The sequence below is a fragment of the Dromaius novaehollandiae genome, chromosome 1 (assembly GCF_036370855.1).
Source record: "Dromaius novaehollandiae isolate bDroNov1 chromosome 1, bDroNov1.hap1, whole genome shotgun sequence".
Classification (NCBI taxonomy): Eukaryota; Metazoa; Chordata; class Aves; order Casuariiformes; family Dromaiidae; genus Dromaius; species Dromaius novaehollandiae.
The window spans coordinates 207105064-207126695 of NC_088098.1; the positions used below are offsets into that span (position 1 = coordinate 207105064).

The 21632-nt window shown below is 44.7% G+C and overlaps 1 long non-coding RNA gene across 1 annotated transcript; it reads right to left on the reverse strand.

The window, feature by feature from the left end:
- Positions 1-17620: 17620 nt before the first annotated feature.
- LOC135330506 (uncharacterized) lies at positions 17621-19963 on the reverse strand. Its single transcript, XR_010392526.1, has 3 exons — positions 19640-19963; positions 18564-18623; positions 17621-18476 (listed from the first exon to the last, which is right to left on the reverse strand). It is a non-coding gene; the product is annotated as an uncharacterized LOC135330506 (long non-coding RNA).
- Positions 19964-21632: the final 1669 nt, after the last annotated feature.

The following is a 21632-nucleotide window of genomic DNA, read 5'->3' on the forward strand; positions in this document are numbered from 1 at the left end:
GTATCAAAATCCTGTCTTTCTAGCTCATAAAATATTGCCTGTATTGCCAAAAGGCTTCTCCCCGCCTCTTATTTTTAAACAATACTTGGTTATGTATATATAACCAGTACATAAACAAACTGGTTTATGGCCAGCTTCTGTTAACACTCAGCTTCCTTAAGAGAAGACAATGAGCATTTCCAGAGGGTGGTTCAGCCAACCTACCTACCAACTCTCTTAGGATGGACGAATCGCCCTCCAGAGATGCCGGTTCTTCTCCACTGACAATAAAGAAAGCCTGAGGTAACTAGTTCAGACATGGATATTGAGTTTCTGGATGTCTTAAAGAGGGGAGAGGAATCCCACTCAAAATAGTTTAACAACTTTAGATTACATTCAAAGCTCTCTGATCTAAAGGGATACACTGATGGGATTTGCACTATCTGACTTCAGCAGCAAAATTCATCCCATCTGAACTGAGATGCCTGCTTTCAGGATGAGATGAATCACACCAAATTCCTGACTTGGGATGGGCCGAATCACCCTCAAAAGCTGCCTCTCTCTTCCCTGACAACAGAACTCAGGTGACCAATTTAGATTAGCAGTAAGTGGTAGAAGAAGGTCACTCCCTTTAGCCCCCCTGAGTCATGATCTCAAGCTACAAGGTTGGCACAGTCAGTTTGCTGGGGCCTCTACAGACAGCTTAGCTTTGTATTTCTTGCTTTAGTACCACAAAGCTGGGATCTCTTAAATTCCTGCAGTTTCTTGGACTGTAGGTAGATTTCCATCCCATCTCCACTGACTTATTTGCAGAGCTGAATTGGGCACAATCTTCCAAACATGTGGATGCTCCTCGTGGTCTGCTGGGTAGAGCGCGCTGATGGGCTGGGGAGGGTTTGCCCAGTAAGAGATGGTGTTCTTCAAACCTCTGCTAATCACAATACTCATTTCCTCCTGGAGTTTTAGAAGCTGTTTTCATTCTGGGTATTTTCTCAGTCTGTTTTCTTGCTGGTACCATGTGTGTTCAGGTAGACCGATGTGTTCGTGAGCGTGGACTTCCCTGGACTGCAATTAGCAGAAGGAGATTATGATAAAACTTCAGGGTCATCTGCTGCTGACTGGTAAGGCAGAAGACAGCATTTCTATAGCATCATGGTTTCTCTGTCTCACACACACTCACACTCACACACACACACACACACACACACACGTGCATTTTGTCCTCTTTTATTTCACATTTGACTCTCCAATTCTTTTCCTTGCATTATACTGTAAATCCCTTTATATATATTCCAATTTCACAGCTTCAGAGTTCACTTGCTCTTCACAGCTCCATGTTGGTAGGAACTGAACCAGTTTTTCCTGCTGCTTTACTTTGGAGCTTCATTAAGGGCTTCTTTAAATGCAGGAGCGGTAGCTTTTCAACTCAGGCTCTCAACAAGCCACCTCTTCTGGCGACGCTGGGCAGGGGAATGCCCTCCGCTGAGGAGCAAAACCTCCCTGGCCCTGCTGGCTGAGAGCGGCATGCAGCTGCCCCCTAGCCCACTTTAACCAAAAGAGGTCAGATTAGCGGAGTTCTCGTTCTCAAGCCATTTCAGTCTGCATAAACTGAAAATTTGTGTGGACTCTCAAAATATACTCCAAGCACACTTGTCAGAAATATGCACACCCAGGGTTGTGCCCCTTTAACTAAATTGCTGCTATGTAGCCTGTTAAATCAACTATATCCTTCTGTGTAGCCCAGACCTTTGACATTACAGAGCTGGGTCCATATTAGGTTTAACAAAATCAAAAACAGACCACTCTTGTAAAATCTAGAGCTCAATAAATATCATGAGACTCATTCTGTTCTGACTTTCTCTGGTAGATATAATGCAAGCGTTACTCTATTAAAATCAGTTCAGGCACATTTCTAAACCTGAGTGGGGAGGGAGAAGGACCTATAAACACTCTGTTTCTTGCCTAGTTGAAGTTAGAATTGCCAAAGAAAAATTGTTTTGTGTTTTGATTTCCCAGAACTCATAAAAACAAAGTGGGCAGCTGGGATCAATGTGATGAGTTAGACAGGCAAATCGTTCCAGAATGGTGCTGAACATCAAGAATAATTCTGTGTTATTAGTATATTCATTGCTCTCTGGAGAATCTGAGATGGAAACCTGAAGAAATCTAACTGAATCTCTCTACCCTGCTGCTTTATTTAGAGGGAAAAAAAGCTTACTGACCAGAAATAGGCATGAAAAAAAATTGGAGAAAAATTTTTTTATTAAATATCTGAACACTTGCTGCTTTTGGAATTAGAAAACATTTTACCTTAAGCACTCATACATGCAAAAGAGCACAGACAGAAAGGCAACACAGCATCCTCTAATGCAAAATGAAATATGACCTTTCAAGAAACCTTAATCTTCTGAAGAGTAAATGTTAAAGCTATATATAATTCAAAGTATATTGGCGAAATTAGATGCTGAGTTGAAACCTGTCCTCAATAAAACCATTCTTAAGTTCAGTTGTTGACTCTATTTATTCTGTGTGTTTAAAAAAAAATGTTTTTGAACTTTTACTGTTACCAAAAAATTTACTGCATGGGAAAACACTGCTGTCAGAAATAGAGATGCTGCAGTGTCTGTCTAGTGAAACAGGCACATGCACTTAGACTTGATAACCAAATTGCTCAGGGGTTAGATCCAGGCAAGAATGAAGATACCTAGAAGTCAGATGCTGCTTGACCCAGCCTTTGACACGGGACTCCCAGGGCAGTGCTCGGAGTCACACGAGAGGCTTCGGGTTGCATGTAAAATGCACAGTAGGATACCACAAGGTAACATTCATCGGCTAGTCCTGCCCGGGTCTGTCGAGCGAGCTAGCTGCTTTCTGTAAAAGCAGTTTCTTTGAATAAAATCATAAAGTGTTAGAAACTGATGTTTGCAGTCCCCCAGGTCTCCCTGCTCCATAAACTATTATCCTGCAACATTATTAGGGAATGAAAACATTGGGTCAAACCCAGTTTTATTCTGTTGAAACTCTCATTCATGTTTTACAAAGAATTTACATGCACACAGGTATGGCCATTGCCTTTGCATTAAATATACTTGTTTAATAGCCCCAGCAGACAACATTAAGGAACTCTGGATCCGAATGGGTATAGCAAGATGCTGAGAACAAGAATAAATCTGGGTATTAAGACATCTCTTACTGATATATTAATAAAGATAGGTATTTATTCCTTGAACTTAACAGTTCTCCCCACCGTCAAATCAATAACATCATGCAGACCTTTTCCCTTGACTCAGATGAAATTTGTTCCTTATTGAAAATAACCTACAAATGTTTTTTGACTCTTTAAGAGCGTGCCATTGTTCACGCTTGAACTGTCCAGGCGCCGCATTCACATATGGCACTGTCCTACTATAACCACCTTGTGGAAAGCAGTTAGGGGAAGAGTTTGGCAGAGCATGGGATTAAAACACGGAGCAGATTGTCAAATCCAGGAAACAGCTACTGTAAAAACAGCAGAGGGGCACAAATACAGGGTGACATCGGCCAAACCATCTACAAATAGAATAACAAACTTGATAGCCTACTAATACTTGAAATAGAAACAGGAAAGACACAAAGTGCTTCTATTTGAAATGTGTGATGGGATCACTTTTAGCACCTTGGGCTATTTATCTGAAGAGCAACACTTCTACTTTTTAAAATTCAAACCGCGATAGGCACGGTACTCAGCATTTGCATGACCAAACGCTGTGCTCTCCTCTCTCCTTCATCCCGAATTTTGCCCTTTGGATCGCAGGCACGTCCAGTACATGCAACTATCCTGGATCGCAGGTGTGCTCTCTCCTTTCCGCGTGTCTGCCCTGGGGCCTCGGTGCTTGGCCCCGTGCAGGGCAGGCAGCCCCGTGTCTGGAGGCGCAAGCTCCCGCCGGGCACCGCCGGGCTCCTGGCCCTGCGTCTGGTGTTGGCTCAAATATTGGAACGGTTTGGACAGAAACTCGCAGGTGTCCTGCAAGGCCGGGCTGGAAATGTATAAACACCCAGTGAATACACTGTGCAGACTCACCCCCAGCTCAGCCTTACAAATTGTGTCCTTTGGGAGCCAAATTTAAACTGCAGCCGCAGCTTGAGCACATTTCTTTGGCAAGTAAACATGGCACGGAGACTGGACGGCTCTTCCACATTGCACAAACCGAGCTCAGAGCAAGGCCTGAAGCATTTCTTTAGGAGCAGCACTTTCCAGCCAGTGTGTCAGTATGCTTTAATGTACACATTCATTCCTGTGCTGCACTAAATTGCTATCAGTGTTAATTTTTCCAAACCATCTGTGCTAATGCCTGTTTTGTTTTTATCAAGATTACCTTGGTAGCAAGATTAACAAGAGAATGAGCTCAGAAGAAAGTTCAGCGTAATGTATTTTAGGTAATTCAGAGTCTATATTACGCATCAAAAACATAAGATGCAATGAACATAAGTTCTTAAGGAACTACTTGAAATTTCATGTGAACAGACACTAAAAAATTCTGTAAAAGGAAAAGCAATCTTGCAAAACAACTTAGAAGTTAAATGGCAACTGTGTGCCAGCAGAGTAATAAATGGCATATTTATGAACATAAAATCTCCATGTAAAAATTACATGCCCCCCTTCTTAGAGCATTAGTAGGGAATTTGCTCCCGGTCTTCAAAGACGTGAATTTAAATATCATAATTCCTGACACAGGGCATGCAAAGTGTTCAGCTGTCCTAATTCAGAGGACAGATTATTTCTCAGTTTAAATTCAAAATGAGATATTTTCCACTCTCTAATGCAAGATAGAGTTGGAGCAATGCTGTATTGGCAGCCTTGAGATTGCAGCAATATTTCTGAAAATTGTCTCTGTGGTGTGATGTTGTTGTTCTTCACAAGCAGAAAAGCCTGTCCGTGAGCTCCAGGCTTGGCTCCTCGTGTCCTCCCAGTGTGTGGCCACCCTCACAAGGCTGGCAAGCTCATCGGGACCTATAGACCAAGGACAATATTCAGATGTATCTATTTCCTTCTTACTCAGAGAAAGCTCCCACTATAAATATTGACATTTTCAGAGTAAAGACTAAGTAGAAACATGAAGAGATGTCTCAGAAAATTTATTACTGCAGAAGTATCTAAATCCTAAGGTGAAGACCAGAGTTTATGGAAGAATAAAGGAGAGGGCGAGAGGGTTAAGAAGGTAAATTGACACTTTTGACCAGGAAAGTCTGAATTCACTTGGCCTGATCACTGTGGGAGGCGATTTCTCTCTCTGCATTGTGCTCCTAGTGCAGATTGTCCTCTCCCTGGGCTGCTCCATAAGCTGGCTCCTGGGCACAGGGACAGCGAGATCACACCAGGTGTCACAGCAAGTATCATACCAGGTATCACACCAAGTATCACATCAGGTATCACAGTAGGGCTCGTGCTGGTCTTCTCACCCAGTTTGTTGAGACCCATTGGTATGAATGGCCAAGGACAGCCAGGATGTGCATGGGGGTGAAAGAGCCCCCAACCAGAGCGGGCTGAGTGGGAAGAGGAAGGGACGAGGAAGGGAGAGAGAGCAGTGTTGGAGAGCAAGTGGTTGTGTCAGTGAAGTCCTGAGGGTGTCATGCCTTATCCTCAGCTGATTTTTGGGAAACTTTATGCAAATTTAGTCCAAAAATGGGATAAAGTGGCTTTCCTTGCACGAAGGATATATATCATGGTCCCCCCAGAAAGGTTTTCATAGTGGAAGCGAGCCTCTGGCTGAACTTGGGGAACGTGAACAGCGACAGCGAGAACGATCCCATGACTGCAGTGAGTACGGAAACAGCATTGCCCTCGCGCCTTAAGGAAGGCTTATCGTTCTCGGAAGGTGGTAGTGCAGATTGGGAATGAACATTTACCTTCTTCACATATTTCTTTGGTAGGTCCTGATGAGTTTGCCAGCCTTGCTAACGAAGGAAGCGCAGTGCCTCTGAAGCGCGATGCAAGCCCTGACGTTCCCGATGCTTCACCCAGCCCTCGACACAGCGGCTGCCCCGAGGCTGTGTGCTGGGTAGGAGCCATCGCAATGCGGGCTTTGATCTCGCTCCTTAGTCTGCTAAGGACGGTGCTGCTGGCAGCGAGCAGCTGCGACGCAGGCACACGTATGACGACAACACGTTCAGATTACAAACACGTTTAGCAGTTTTTTAGCTGTTCTAAGTGCTTTGGGAAGGTTTTTCACAGCCTGACAATGACTCCTCTGTCCCCGCAAATATCTCCAGGCACCTCTCAGGTGAAGGAAACGCTCTGCCAACGCTACCAGCGTGCCAGACCCTCCTGTCGCCAGCTGTGAAAGGTGCATTTACTATGACCTGGATGGAAAAAGTCACGTCAGGCTTTTAATGACGGTCACTATTCATTCGTGGGGCATTAGTAATACAAGTGACGCATCTTCTGTGTGAGGCGCGATGTATGGCCTGGTGTCAGTCCTTGGCCGTCACACATGGCATTGCAGCACGTGGGTGACGGCACCCCAGCGCTGAAACCACACGGCATGTGGTAAAAGAGCATTTTCTTGCATATGAGCATCAAACCCTCTTGATTATATTCTGAAAAAGTCTTTCTCATGTACTACACTTTGAAATCTGTTTTCCAATGTTACGGAAGCAATATCCAAATGCAGACTTTTTTGTGTACGAATCTCTTGTCCAGTAAGATTATTACTACAGGCCTGACTCATCAATATATTTGTTCTTATTTCACTTCAGAGTAATGGCTCTAAAATTGTTCAGCTGGCCACAACACAGAACTGCATTAAGAATCTGGTAGGTTACATTTATGTGATTCCTTTAAGAGAAATTCTAATGTTTTATTTTTCTATTCCTTGAGAGGCAAGCATTAAGACTTATCTTTAAAATATAAGGCTACATGGACGAAAGTAGTCTATGTGCTAAGTCTTCTATTTTTAATGAACTGTAATCATTATGAAGCAATCAAAATATTAATAAGGATTGTTATGCACCCTTTACAATGGAACTAATGACCGCCAGCCAGTTCTATACTGGAATTCTAATATATATCTAATTTTTTTAAAAATGAGAATTTCTAAATAACAAAAACAAGTTTTATTAGCTGAAGAAATGCTAAAAGTAATCAAACACACCTTCATCCAGTTCAGTTGTACAGCCTATCTGTTGAATTAGAATTGAACATTTTCTCAAAATACCGAGTGAACTTTTGGAAGATAACCACATAATGACATTGCACTCCCTTAGTTTAGCTCTCTCAGCTGCGCTGTATGCAGACACCAAACGTTTGCTCAGTCCAATGCAAACACACACTTGCTATTCAGGGTGTGCACAAAGAAGTGAGAGATGTTTCTCTCCCAACCACAGCTGTGACACTTTGGGTCTTCAGAAAATGGGGAAGGAAAAAGCACTTTTAGCCAGATACTTACCTATAACATATTATTTCCTAAATATAAATGACTTTAAGCTCAGATTTTTCTCACCTAAGAATGTACTTTAAGTATCTAAGTTCAGGGCTACCTGAACTAGGATTCCTACACAGCCACAAAGTGAACAGAGCACCACCAAAGATCAGCTCAGTCCTTGTAAGACCAAGTTTGCTTCCTGGAGCTGCCTGTTCCTTTTCATTGTCTAAAGATGGAGCTTACTGCAATTTCACATCTAATGTATGTATCTCAGCTATGTGTCTAGAGATAGGTGAGGTGGATCTGGGCCTCACAGCAGCAACAGAGGCAGTCGATTTGTGTGAGACTGTGAACATTCACTATGAATCCATCCTTTGCAACTAAGCAACTTGTTGGGCTTCAGAGATGAAAGCCATCTAGTGATATAAGCTAGGCAGTATCTTTGTAAATCCAGTTTTCTTAGAGAAATCAGAAATATTAAATATTTTAAGTTTTTGGATATATTTTCTGGAAAAAATGCACACAACAAGGTTTGTCAAACTTGTTCAGACTCCTACTGTGTGAAAAGGAAAAGAAGACATCTCAGCTATCTGTCCACGTGCTAAATTCTGCGGTGACATGAAGCAGCTGTAGAACGTCAAAATCCACAAGTGTCTTCAGCTCGCGCCCTGCCAGACCACCGCAGTCCACAGCAATGGGAGCAGGCACTGCCCGATTTCCTTGAGCCGTTTGGTGAGAGCACCTGCAGCGACACTCACGTTACTGAGAGCACCGGATCACATTTTAATTCCTTTCTGCTGATTTAGGTTTTGGTTTTCACCTTCTGTATCCAGTGTGCTCCCGTGTCAATTTTCATTGCACAGTGTAGCATAAGAATAGTGCCCTGGATCCTCCCAGGGATTTGATGAATTAACAAGTCTTTCTGCACCAATGTCTTTGGTTTCCCAAAAAAAGGTGTATCATCCTCTATGAGCCGTTAAAAATATAAGATGTTCCCTGATACACTTTGTTCCATCCATGTTTGTTAATAAGCATTAACATGCAGCACATGAGTCTAAAACATTTATAATAAAACCTGGTGCCAGAATCATGGAAAATCAGTTGGCTAATTTATGTGGTTTCCCATGTTTTATACATATAATTAAGTCCATTAGGGTATACAGCTTAAGAAAAAGCACTTATAATTCTGTTTTCAAGAGCAGGATGAAACAAACTCCCAGACACAAGTATGGGAAACTGCCCATGAAATACAGACTAGCTGATCAAGAATACTCAGATATATGCCACTAACAAAGGTGCATCTTAAACATATGTGGTTTGGTTATGCCCAGACTATAACAGATTTTAAGGCTGGAAACAAGGAAATCAAAAGTTTGATTCAAAACCAAACAACTACAGAAACAACTACGAGCACTGGATTGACCCAGCTAGTGTCAAAGGCTCAAGTCAAAGATTCCTGGGGTGCTTTGAAGCGTGAACATGTCTGTAACGTAGGTGCTGGACAGAGGAAAGTTTAAATTGTATCAACTTAGATACAGCATCTGCCTTTGCGTTGTCTATTTTACCTCTAAGAGGTCTGACCCCATATGAAGATTGCAGTCCCCACATGCGCAATACTTCAGGGAAGATGGCGAGGACTTTGCTTTCCTCCCGCACTCCCTACTGCAGCCCAGCAGAGAGCAGCGGAAGGAGGGGAGGATCCTGCACATCCCGCAGCCGAGGCAGCAGCCTCCGAGGCAGCAGCGCAGCAAAGGGCTCCTTCGCAGGAGCAAGGGATGGAGTTGCAGCTCAGTTCCTGGTGCTTGTGTGACCACCTCTGGTCTGTGGCTTGCAGGACCGGGGATGGTCCTACAAAGCCGTACATCCCTTACAGCGATGGCCAGCTCAGTCCTTCCCTGAAAAGCCAGCAGCTTTGAAATTGCATTGCTTAGCAGCACTGGGAGTTGTTTTCTGAAGCAGTGCAATTTGGGGGCACTCCAAAAAGCAGTGTGTGTATTCACCGCAGGAGATAACATGCCATGCCTTGAGAAACACTACTCGAAGCAGCACTACTCAAAACAACCAGCTTTAACAATAACGAGACATCTTACCTTGCACTCAAACTTTAAGCGGTTTGCAGGGCCAGTCTCAGTTTTCTGAAGGATGCGGAAGGATAACCACCTAATAGCACACAGGTGTAATGAACTCCTATACAATCATCACAGTTGTGCAATACTAAATAATACACTACTGCTAAGCATCGTCTTTTTGTGGTATTCACCCTATGCTAGAAAAGTGCTTTCTTACAGCTGTCTTGCAAGACAGCCAATAGCAAGAGTCTTCAATGTAAAGGAAGGCCCAAAGACATGTAATCCAGGGCACTAAAACCAAAAAGATGAGTTGTGACTTCTTGTCTGACTCTAAGCTGTCTTTCGCAAGATCTAGTATATTCTTCTTTTACGCTGAAATACATTATTCATATGCCTGGCACTTCAGCGATGATGAGGAATGATGGGGAATAATCAACGAATCTGAATGATTCATCTGACCTGAGTAGAGATATTTGTCTAAGTCAGTCAAATTAGGTGCACTTCATAGTCAAGAGAAAGAAATAGGTACTTTCATCTGACTTATTTCATACATCCACATTAGTTTAAGATGAAGGGCTCTACAAGCTCCTATTTCTCTTAGCTGAACTAGCTCACACATCTACACTGAGAAAAGTGTGTCCCATCCTCGGTGTAACAGGCCCCCCAAAAATGCAAAAAACAAGACACAGAAAACCCAAATCACATACACACGACAAAAAAGGAAACATATTAAAGTTCATGTTTTCTGAATTAGCCTTTACACTCTTAACCTTCTTTTTTTCCCAGTAAAATATTAAACAAACTGGACCTACACAAGTCCGTGGGACCTGATGGTGTGCACCCGCAAGCGCTGAGGGAGCTGGCTGTTGTCGCTGCAAGAATGCTCTATAATCTTTGAAAGGTCGTGGGTGATGGGGGGAGGTTCCTGAGGACTGCAAGTAAGCAAATGTCACTCCTATCTTCAAGAACAGCAAGAAGAAGGATGTGAGGAACTACACGCCCATCAGCCTCACCTTGATCCCTGGGAAGATGATGAAAAGGTGATTGTGAGTAGTCAGCATGGATTTAGGAAGGGCAAATCATGCCTGGTCAATCTGACAGCCTTCTATGATTAGATGACTGGCTCAGTGGATGAGAGGAGAGCAGTGGGTGTTGTTCATATTGACTTTTAGCAAGACTTTTCACATTGTCTCCCATAACATCCTCATAGGCACAACTAGTATAGTACAGGCTAGATAAGTAGGCAGTGAGGTGGACTGAAAACCAGCTGAACTGTCAAGATTAAAAGGTTGTGATCAGCAACAAGAAGTCCAGCTGGGGGCCAGTCACTGCTGGTGTCCCCCAGTGTCAGTATTGGGTCCAGTACTGTTTAACATCTTCATGACCTGGACGATGGGACAGAGTGCACCCTCAGCAAGTTTACAGACAATACAAAACTGGGAGGAGTGGCTGATAGACTGGATGGTTGTGCTGTCATTAGGATGGACCTTGGCAGGCTGGAGAAATGGGCAGGGAGGAATCTCATGAAGTTCAGCAAAGGGAATTGCCCCGTCCTGCACCTGGAGAAGAGTAACCCCATGCACCAGTACCGGCTGGGGGCCAAGGGGCTAGAAAGCAGCTTTGCAGAGCTGGGTGTCCTGGTGAACAAAAGTTGAACATGAGCCAGCAATGCATCCTCACAGCAAAGAAGGCTAACAGTCTCCTGGGCTGCTTTAGGAAGAGTGTGGCCAGCAGGTCAAGGGAGGTGATTCTTCCCCTCTTCTCAGCCCTGATGAGGCCACGTGTGGAGTGCTGTGTCCAGTGCTGGGTTCCCAGTACAAGAGAGACATAAATCTGCTGGAGCAAGTCCAGTGCAGGGCCCAAAGATGTTTAAGGGACTGGAGCATCTCCCATATGAGGAAAGTCTGAGATAGCTGGGATTGTTCAGCCTGGAGAAGAGAAGACTGAGGAGGGATCCTATCAATGATTATAACTATCTGAAGGAAGGGTGCAAAGAGGACAGAGCCAGACACATCTCAGTGGGGCCCAGTGATAGGGCGAGAGGCAATGAGCACAAACTGAAACACAGCAAGTTCTGTCTGAACATAAGGAAAAACTTATTTGCTGAGAGCATGATTGAGCACTGGAAGAGGCTGCCCAGAGAGGTTGTGGAGTCTCCATCCTTGGAAATACTCAAAACTTCACTACATACAGTCCTGAGCAACCTGCTCTAATGGAGCCTGCTCTGAGCAGAGGGTTGGACTAGTTGATCTCCAGAGGTCCCTTCCCACCTCAGCTGTCCTGTGATTCTGTGAAAATAAGAAAATGCCTACTCAAAGACAAGTTGTGAGATGAATAAGCAAATATTTCTATTACAGGCATTTTCAGACCTTTTTATAGAAGTTTCAGTGTCAATAATATTATTAGAGTACATACAAAACCAAGTCCTCCGAAATACTGCAGTAGGCATGCACTGGTAAAATACAAACATTTATTTAATTCTGTGAGGGTGGTGGAACATACTGCTGTCTTGCATACTATAAAGAATTAGGTCTCCAGGAGTTCTGCGCCCAGTTCTACAGCCAGCATTTCAAAATTGTGAAAATCCTACTGAACTTACAAAAAATAGCTGCCATTGCTTAGAATATTTATCCAATTCTAGAGCTTTTCAGAGAAGTCCAGAAAGCAGGACTGAAGAGTCCCAGAGAGACTATTTAGCCCATCACTCCAGCTCAATATAAGAGCAATTATCTCACATCATTCATGTACATCTGACATTCATAAAACCTTCTCATGATGAATAATATCCACAGCTGAGCTATTTCTGTGATGGCAACCTTTACCACTGATAAGTTTTCCTAAAATCTAACTCCCTAAACCCCCCTTTGCCACAACGTAAGAGCTATAAAGATATTTCTTATCTACTGTGAATGTGGAAAAGAGAGGACTCAAGCAGGCTTTTACATACCTCAAGGGTAAAGGGAGCTGTTGTATATGAGTCTAATCTCCTTATGCTCTACAGTCCCCATTTTTTCTTTCTTTCTTTATAAATTGCTTTTTCTGGACTTCTGATTATTTCTGGCGCTCTCCACTGCTTTCATCCAATTGTACACAGCTTTTTTGAACTCCTGAGCCCCAAATAGAACAAAGATATGACTTTATCTTAATAACTGATTCTATTCAGCAGCATTCTTGATATACATATTATATTCCTGCTCATATATCTCAGCAGTGCCTTGCCTTTTTTGCTGGGATCCACTGTAACACTGCTCTTCTAGTGCAGTTAATTGCTAAAAATTCCACATCTGTGAAAGAGACTCTTCCTGGCTCATTGCAGAAAACTGTATTTGGTAGTTTCCAAAGTTTAAAAATAAGTCCATTGATACCTAAACCTATTCTAGTACTAAACATTTTACTGTCAACATAAAGAACAGCATGGGTGTACTCTTACTCTATCCACCACACATAGCAGTGCAATACAGATGACAGTGTATGGGAGATAACGCACTCTTACACGCTATTTAAGATGTTCTGAATGTTTAAGGTAATGTCATGTTCTCAGTTTATTAGAAAATATTTCTATGTGTTCTGCAACAATGAGAGTGGTTGTATGTGGACTAAATGAAAAAAAAAGTCTTAGCCTTTCTTCATCAACACTGAAGAATGCAATATTTAACATAATTATCAGGGGACTGGGAGGTCTGATTCCTAGTTAGGTTCTACTCTGAGCTACCACGAACTTCCAGACTAGTCATGTGTCAAGTCTCTGCTTGTCCATCTGTGCTTTCTAGTATCAGTTCAAACCTTAGCTGACAACACCCTGATGACTATTAGCTTACAATTATTGTGACAACACCCAGCTCTAGATGGATTAAAATTTAAATGAACATTTCTAAATAAAAAACCTTTTGCAAAGACAGTGACCAGGACTGCAGAGATCACTACTGGCATCAGGAATTAAGCTCAATATACTGCTATGTCCTGCAAAGGACAAAGTCCATACATTTTCTCCTATGAGTTCACATTAAGTCTTGCATTATTTGAAATAAATATCAATCAAGTTACAGTCAGTTAGTTACAACACAATAATGCTCATATGTATCCTTCATCAAAAGTGCTTCACATTTTGTAAATTTTACAGAGATGAGTAATGAAATGCTGCATTTTGGTGAGTCATTATCTGTATCTGACAGTTACGGAAAGTGGAACATGGGAAGCTAGAACATCCATTCAACCAAGTCATTGGAATCAAGCACTGTTTAAGCCATTTCTTGGTTATGGATGAGCAGCAAAATTGAGTACTTTTCTGAATCTCTGTCCAAGTAACTACTTGAGGAACTACACAGAGAATCAGTAACAAAGCTGGGGGTGCATGCCAGACTCCTGAGTACAACTTTGTGTGCCTTCCCCTAGGTTGCAGCAATCCAGAGGAAAAAAAAAAGTGATGAGCTCAGATTCATAGATTTTAGCACCACAGCTGGCCGGGGTGATCATACAGCATACCCTTGCATTACATGGGGCAAAGGGCTCACCTGAACTCATTCTCCTTAAAGTAGATCATATCCATCAAATAAACAATTGATTTAAAGATGGCTCCTGGTGGAGGATTCATTCATCACAAACCATGGTAAGCTGTTCCAAGAATCAAATACCTTAATAAAAATGCACACCTTAAATCTCCCCTGAATCTACCTATCTTTGACTTTCAGCTGCTGGATTTTGTTGTAACTTTACACTGGTGAATCCATGATCAAATTTGTTCCTCAAAAAAACTGTTCCAAGCTGACTCTCAACCTTCACTTTCTTAGCTAAGTAGATGAGATGATCAAGATTCCCATGACAAAGGCGCTTTTCGGAGTACTGTGATTTACCCCTACACTGTCCCAGGGTTAAATGCTTACTGAAACATCCACAATTCAAGAATTATCACAACATTGCCAAATGAAGGGGTACAATAATTCATCTACTCCTACTCAGTATTTTCCTGCCTGCCTGCATTTCCCCTGATTGCACTTATTGCAGGAGGTTCCTCCTTCCCAGGTGCAGGACTTTGCATTTGGTCCCTCCCAGCCCATCCTCCAGCCTCTCCAGGTGCCCCTGGGTGGATCCCTGCCTTTGAGCTTATCAGACTGGTCCCCAAGGTGGTGGCATCTGCAAACTTGGTAAGAGTGCAGTGTCACCTCCTACAGGTCACTGGCAGAGATGCTAAATGGGACAGGTCTCAGGATAGACCTGGGTGGTAATCCACTTGCTACCTATCTCCAGATACTTTACCAGCCCTTCTTCTGGTTTATAATGTCGTATTTATAGTATCCCAAGGTCTTTCTCTAGCCGCTGCCTCTCAGGACAGAAGCCCTGGGATGCATAACATGGCTTGCTAGAGGCATCACTGTGCCTCCTGCTCCTCAAGAAGAATTTTGCCATGACCAAATGTAATTTGGATCATTCTGTACCTGCAGCCTCTCCTGCCTCCTCTTTTATCCATTTGCTGAACTTTGGGTCAGATGAAAGTTTATCAGTAGCGATTTTGTAGTCTCCCGGTTCAATGAGCACCTCATTTGCCTGAAGCATTCCAAGCAGAAAGGAGACCTCAGACGGCCCTTATGAGGGAGGCAGACATTATTGTAGGAGCAGCAGCGTTGTGAAAGTCTTACCTCATAAACCTGGAATTAGGGTGGGCCACAAGTCTCACTACTGAGCCTTCTTGGTTGAAGGGGCTTTACCAACATCAGTACTTATCACCATGAGTGATTTTTAGCTGCGAATGAACAAATTTAAATTCAGAGTGATTTGGTGATGAGCCACTTTCAAAACACAGCTAATACATTATTTCAAGCTTGACATGCAAATCCTACAAAGTTCTGGCCTTCTGCTTGGCTTTCTCTTCTCTCTAGGCCACAAAACCATGCACATCAGCATGGCCACTGAGCATAAAGTGCATTTAAATGTGACTACAGTTTCCCACATTATTCAGTTCTTCCTTCTGCCTTTTTTCCCTTCTGCACTTAGAAAAACTATGTAAAAATTTTAAATATATTTTAGACATTCTATGTTGTGTATATTTATCACCAAAGGCAAGATCAAGGCAGATACCTTGAACATGAAAGAAATATAATGATCGTTCTGAAAACAGAGTCTGTCTGAACAGAACCTTTTTATAGTCAGCTTGCAACAATTAAAGCAAATATTCTGGATTTCAGTAGTGCACCAGAAACAAACAATAATCAGGGCGTAGAAAGCTGAATCTCATGTGAAAAACATTTTATACATTATTATTATGTCTGATATACTGTCACTTTTGCACCCTTGCAAATTAGAAAAGGAAATGTTTCATTTAAAAAATCCAAAAGAAAATAATTTCTATCACCCAAAATACTCTCAGCTGCATGCATCTCATCTACTTATGTTTAAAAAAATTAAAACCTAAGGCCACGAACACACTGCACACAAATGAGACTGTGCCTGTTTTTGCTCCCATTTAGAAATACAGAAGGGGCTCATACAAGTTACACAAGCTCAAAAGCTGTGTCAATCTCCAGGGCCAAGCTCATGCACTTTGCACAATTTCCATGTGCTGTTGGTGGGTCTGAGAAAAAGAATTATCTATACAGATATAACTCAAGGTAGAATCTAGCCTTCACTCCAATAAAATCTTAAACTGTGTCTGTAAATAAATCGCAGGAGGCACAGGGACAAAAATGGGTGAGCAGAGGGGTCCTTCCCCCTGGACCACACTGAAGGACGAGCAGGCAGAGAGCAGAGCTCTTCCCAGGACACTCTCCAGCTGGGGGAGAAGTTGAGCCCCGACATCCCGATGAACAGAAGTCAAACTCAACGCACAGATTTCAATAATGAGGCCTTGCAATGACATCTTACATCAAATAAAATGATGCGACCCAATTATACTGCTGTTTGAACTTCCGTGATGCTGACAAACATTTATATTATAAGGAAGGTGGGGGAGTGTGGCGGACAGATGAGTGAACTTTTGCCTTAAATATTCCTTGGTACATAAGGTGCAAGCAAACCATAACCCCAAACAAGCCATCTGTTCCCGGTGGGAACAGGACTGAGCTGCTGCAACCCCTGAAATGGTCTCCCTGCGACCACCCGGGACACACCGAGCCTGCGCTGAACCAGACCACGATCGGGCAGAGACTTTGGGACCTGGACTGTAAATTATTGCCCTTTTTAGCACAACTTCTATAAAGCTTGCTTAGCATGAGTAGCTAAATTTGCTGAAGCCTTAGGCCGCACTCCCTAGTTCGGTGAGAAAGGGCCCCAGAGCTGGTGCAGGCAGGAAAGACAAGGGGGTTACCAGCAGTTTGCATTCCCATGCTTCACGCTCCGGGAGGAAGGATGTCAAGGCTTTGAAGTGAGGCCTGCTTGGGCACCGGGACCCTGGGGAGCAGGGCCTCCTCTCGCTGCGGAAACAATGCTGATTGGGGGGGGTCTGGGCTATCTCGGGGTCCAGATCATATTCTCTTTGTCTGGACCTTGGGAAATAACACCTACCGTCACTGCTGGGGAAGTAATAATTTGTCAAGGCTTTGAGAGATAAGGGCAAGACCCGAAGAATGAAAACACATCTGTCAGCAGAAACCACAACAGTAAACAACCTACCTAGGGACCCAATAAGGAGCAGGAGACCCCAGACCTAAATATTACTATTGGTCCAAACTACTGCGTGAAGGGCGGAGAGCTTAAGATTGGAAAGTATAATTGCCCAGGGATTTCTTTGTTCGGGGTCCCTCTTCGGAGGCACCCAGCTCGAGCTGTAACTACTGCATGCGTGTCATTACAATTTATTTATTTAATTTGCCTTGATTTGGCTCCGAACTTTTCAGCGGGAACCTAGGGTCGGACCCTGCTCGAGTTGTAATTACTGCACGCGCTTCACTAAAATTTACACCCAGGGTGAAGAGGACCAACAGGACACCGCTGGATCCACAGGTGGTGATATCCCTTTCTCTCTCCCTCTCTCTCTCTCTTTTTCTCTCTCTCCTCCCCTTCGCCTTTCCCCACCTTTTCTCCCCACTCCGTGGAAAATAAAGTTAAAAGGTTGTACGATATTTGACTGGTTTTAGCATCTTAATCTCGTCCTTGGGATCGTAACGAAACCCCCCCCGATATTGGATTGGGACAGGGAGAAAACAGTAAAGGAAGTCAGATTTACTGTCGATGTGTCAATAACATAAAAACAGAACTTTTCTTGTTAATACATGGACAAAATGTACAATGTATTAGATAAATAACCAAGCACCTGCTTATTTTAGTGGCTAGAAAAACCACCCTCAAATGACCAATCAAAAAAGGAGACAGAATTCATATCTGATCTGTTGGTGAATGGAAAAAAATGATTAATTTTATAGTATTCTCTAGTGTCAGTTACTTCACATGCCCAAGCTGAAAAACTCTCACACATAGACCATTCTGGCTTCAACTTCTGAAGTCTCAAAGCCATGGCAGGACATGTGGAGACCCTTGTGAAATAAGTACCCCACACAGCTGTTAGGTGTCTCCAGACTGGACACACTTAACACAAACTCTGTGCCCGGTTCTCCTCTTCTTTAAATTAGTGAAGTTGCTCTGAAATTCTGCCAAACGTTCCAAAGGCAGCACATTCATTAAACCTGGCACCAGTACTGCCGAGGAGATCTGAGGCTCACTGAGCTTCTGTGAGGCAAGCGTTACTGTTCTAGTTTCGAGTCCAGGTAAGGCGAAGAAGAAACATCAAGTAGTTCAGCAGGTTTGTACTATTGGTGAAGTGCAGCTGTGCAGCTGAGATCTTAGCGAAGGATGGATGGCACTGCATTGGATTCAGGTCTCGTTGCTAAAACCTCCTACATCACTTGGCAGATCACCAGGCCTCCATGAAGAAAAGGCTAAAATATTTCCAGTGTCCAGCTTGCTGAGGAAGAGACTTTCTCTGACTTGGCCTTTGCTTGCACAGGAGGACAGTGTCCCTGGCCAGAGTTCGCAGATATTGCTGTAGTATTGAGAGTAATACTCCCTGCTTTCTGCTCAATCACCTGGAATACGCATGTTCCTAGAAGATATTCCTCTTTGTTATTCAAATTATTTTATAACTAGACCCCAAAACAAAATACCCACTAGCAATACGAGGCATACTTACATCATGTCAAAACACACCTTGCAGGCAGGGAGATCAGAAGTTGCCACGGCTCAGCAATGCCTGAAACACCAGACCAGGCAGAAGCACTCACATGCGTGCAGCTTTGCGAGATAGAGACGTTCCACATATAAATTTCCCTGCCTCTTTTAACAGGTTGTTTTGTAAATGAGAAATGTTCAAATTTCCAGGCATGCTAATAGATTTACCGCAAAGGAAGAACAGCAAGTTCGACAAGTTTAATCAAGTTAGCTTTTTGTTAACACCTGAGAGCACAAAGTCAGGAGTTTAAAGCTCCCGCAGAATTAACACGAGAGAGTTTCTGCAATACCGTCTATTACCAGGAAACAATTACTCTGGTGCATTATTCACCTGAAGCATTTCAAGCCCCTGGGGTGAAAAGCATCAGTGCATGAGATGGACACAGCTTACTTAAATCAACCGCAGTTGTAGTGAAATGCTTAAGACAAGCAGAAGTTTTGCTAATATGAAGGGTAGGCCAGAGTCTACCATGCTAAAAAAAAGGGGTTGAACTTTGTACTTATGTGGATATCTCCTGCCCAGAGCTCTCTGCGGGCAGGCAGGAGACCCGTGTGGCAGTGCCAGCAGCAGTGCTCGTGCCAGCTCGGCTCGGCAGAGCGCGTGTTAGCGCCCCGGCTGGGCACGCGTCCCCCAGGCTCCGGAGCTTCATCCTTGCAGCAGGCTTCCCGGCTGGAACACAGGGCACATGTTCTCCTCTGCGAAGCACGGAGGTCAGGGTGCAGAGCTGTGCTGCCACATCTCTCTGCCCGTGCTCCAAGACTTTTCACTTTTTTAAACATAAACAGTGGGAGGTGGGAAGAACTTGCAAAGTCTGACTAACTTAGTTTTTCTGCAAACTTCTCTCTCATACAAGGCCATAACTGGAAAATGATATCTGCGTAACAGGGTTGAAGACATCTGCTTAAATGGACCATGCTAAGTAAAGTCAACTCTAGGTCAAACCCCGGCAGGCTCAGAGGAGCAGAAGCACTGGTGGTTGGGATCGCTGTGCTGGCAGCATCACCAGGCAGGAGAGGGAGCAAACACAGCACACTTACCTGGTCCTGTTCTGGGGAAAAAAGCAAGAAGTAGACTTTGTCAGCAGCCGTGTCTACGAGGAGCCGGTGCTCCCGGGAGGCGGAGGCGTGTGATCCGGGGCTGCAGCCCACCCGCAGCCCCCGCGGGTGCCAGGGAGGGCTTCTCTGCTCACTCCACCGGCTCTTCATGCCTGCCCTAAAAACTAGAAGCATGACTGTGCCTTGCACACATATATCTTATTTAGCTTTAAACCAGCTGTCCAAATACAGCACCAGTCACAGCCTAGCCACGGAAGCACAGACCTCAGTGCGGGCTGTGGGGCAAAACGCAGGCTCCCCTCCCCTGCTGTCGTCCTGCTCCCAGGATCACAGCGAACTGCTTTAAGGCTTTTAGCCTCCGCGTTGTCATAAAGACACACTTTATTCCCTCTCCATCTGCCCTCCCTAAGGGCCAGCAGTCAGGCTGTATCTGTTTCAAAGGCAGTACAAGCCGGTGCCTAAATAAATAAAAGGCAGCATGCACCAGCTGTGTGTCGGGATTCACATGCCGCTGCATTGCCCGTGGGAATGCCACCAGGTTTTTGCACACTTGTAACGTGAACAAAACCCGTGCGGCAAACACGGTGAGACAGGCGCTGGCTCTGCAGACAGCAGCTGGCCGCTCGCCCTCCAAGACAAGGGCAGGACTTGTCTCCAGCTTAATTTAAGAAGCGCAACACCTTGTCTATCAAGCATAACACTCAAAACCCTCACAGATTATTTTTTTGGAAAAACCTTGCTGGGGTAGCTAATCCTTGAGAAGGATAAATGGCTTCTGGAACGAGTGTACGACGCGTGGAGCAGCAACAGCCGCCCACAGCCCTGCCTGAGCACGACGCTGCTCTCGTGGGTCTCCCGTGTTCACAGCCGTTTCTTTTGAAAGAGACCTGGGTATCATACAACCACTTAAACTCCACGGGGCAGTCTGCAGAGCCCCTTGTCGCCTGCTTGCAGCAGGATGAGTGGTGACAGCGCAGCCGGGCACCGAACCCCCTTTCGGCCTCACCACCAAGGCGTGCTCGCTCTCCCCACCTGCCTCCTGCCAGCGCCGGCGGGAGTTAGCGGTGCGCGAAGGGACGGCCGGGCCGGGAGCCGCTGAGCAAAGAGCCCGTCCCGCGCTGCCTCCAGCGCCAAGGCCAGGCTGCCAGCTGCGGTAATGCAATAAAAAGGCGCTTCGAGATAACTCCGGTTATCTTATCTCTGGCGTATGTCTGCAGAAGGCCAGTACCGGCTCCCTGGGGACAGGGAGCTGGGAGCTGGAAAAAGTGAGCACTCGAGCCTGTGTTATCATCCGCAGGGAGGCAGGGAAGCAGTGCCGGCGGCTGGCGGAGGCAGGCTTGGAGATGGAGCCGGATCCAGGCATGTGCTAGCAGCTCCACTGTCAAATAGCTCATCGGAGACTATCTCCAGTGCACATGAGATAGAGGCACTGCGAGGCCTGGGTTGGCAGCCTGTTAAAAGCAGACTGTCAGATCGTATTTTTCCTTTTCTGTTTAATTTCTGCTCCTCCTTTATTCATTTTCCTGTCTCAGGCTGCCAGAAAGATAAAATGATCAGGACCAGCAGGGTCTGGCCCTGCGCAAGGCAGCTGCGGGCTCTGAGCTCGGTTGGGGGCCAGGGCCACGAAGACGCATCACCCCCGGTGCTGTGTATTCCCTTGGGCTCTTGCCTCTCTCACCAGTGCTTCACCGGCTGGAGCATCCGGGACCTGCAGAGCTGCTTCTGTACTAGCAAACTAAAAACGGCCCGGGCACAGGCCAGCGTACCCCTTTTAGAAGCTGTTTAAAGGTTTGCACGCTGTATAGCACAGCTTTGAACTATGCACAGCTGCTGCTTTTCCAGGCAAGGCCTGGGAAAGAGGCAGGGGACTGAACAGGCCAGGCGCTCTTCCCATAAGCAGCAAGGCTGAGATCGCCCGGTTTGGAAAGAAGTGTCCAGCCATGTGGCCAGGAGCTGTGCACTGCGGTTTGCCCTC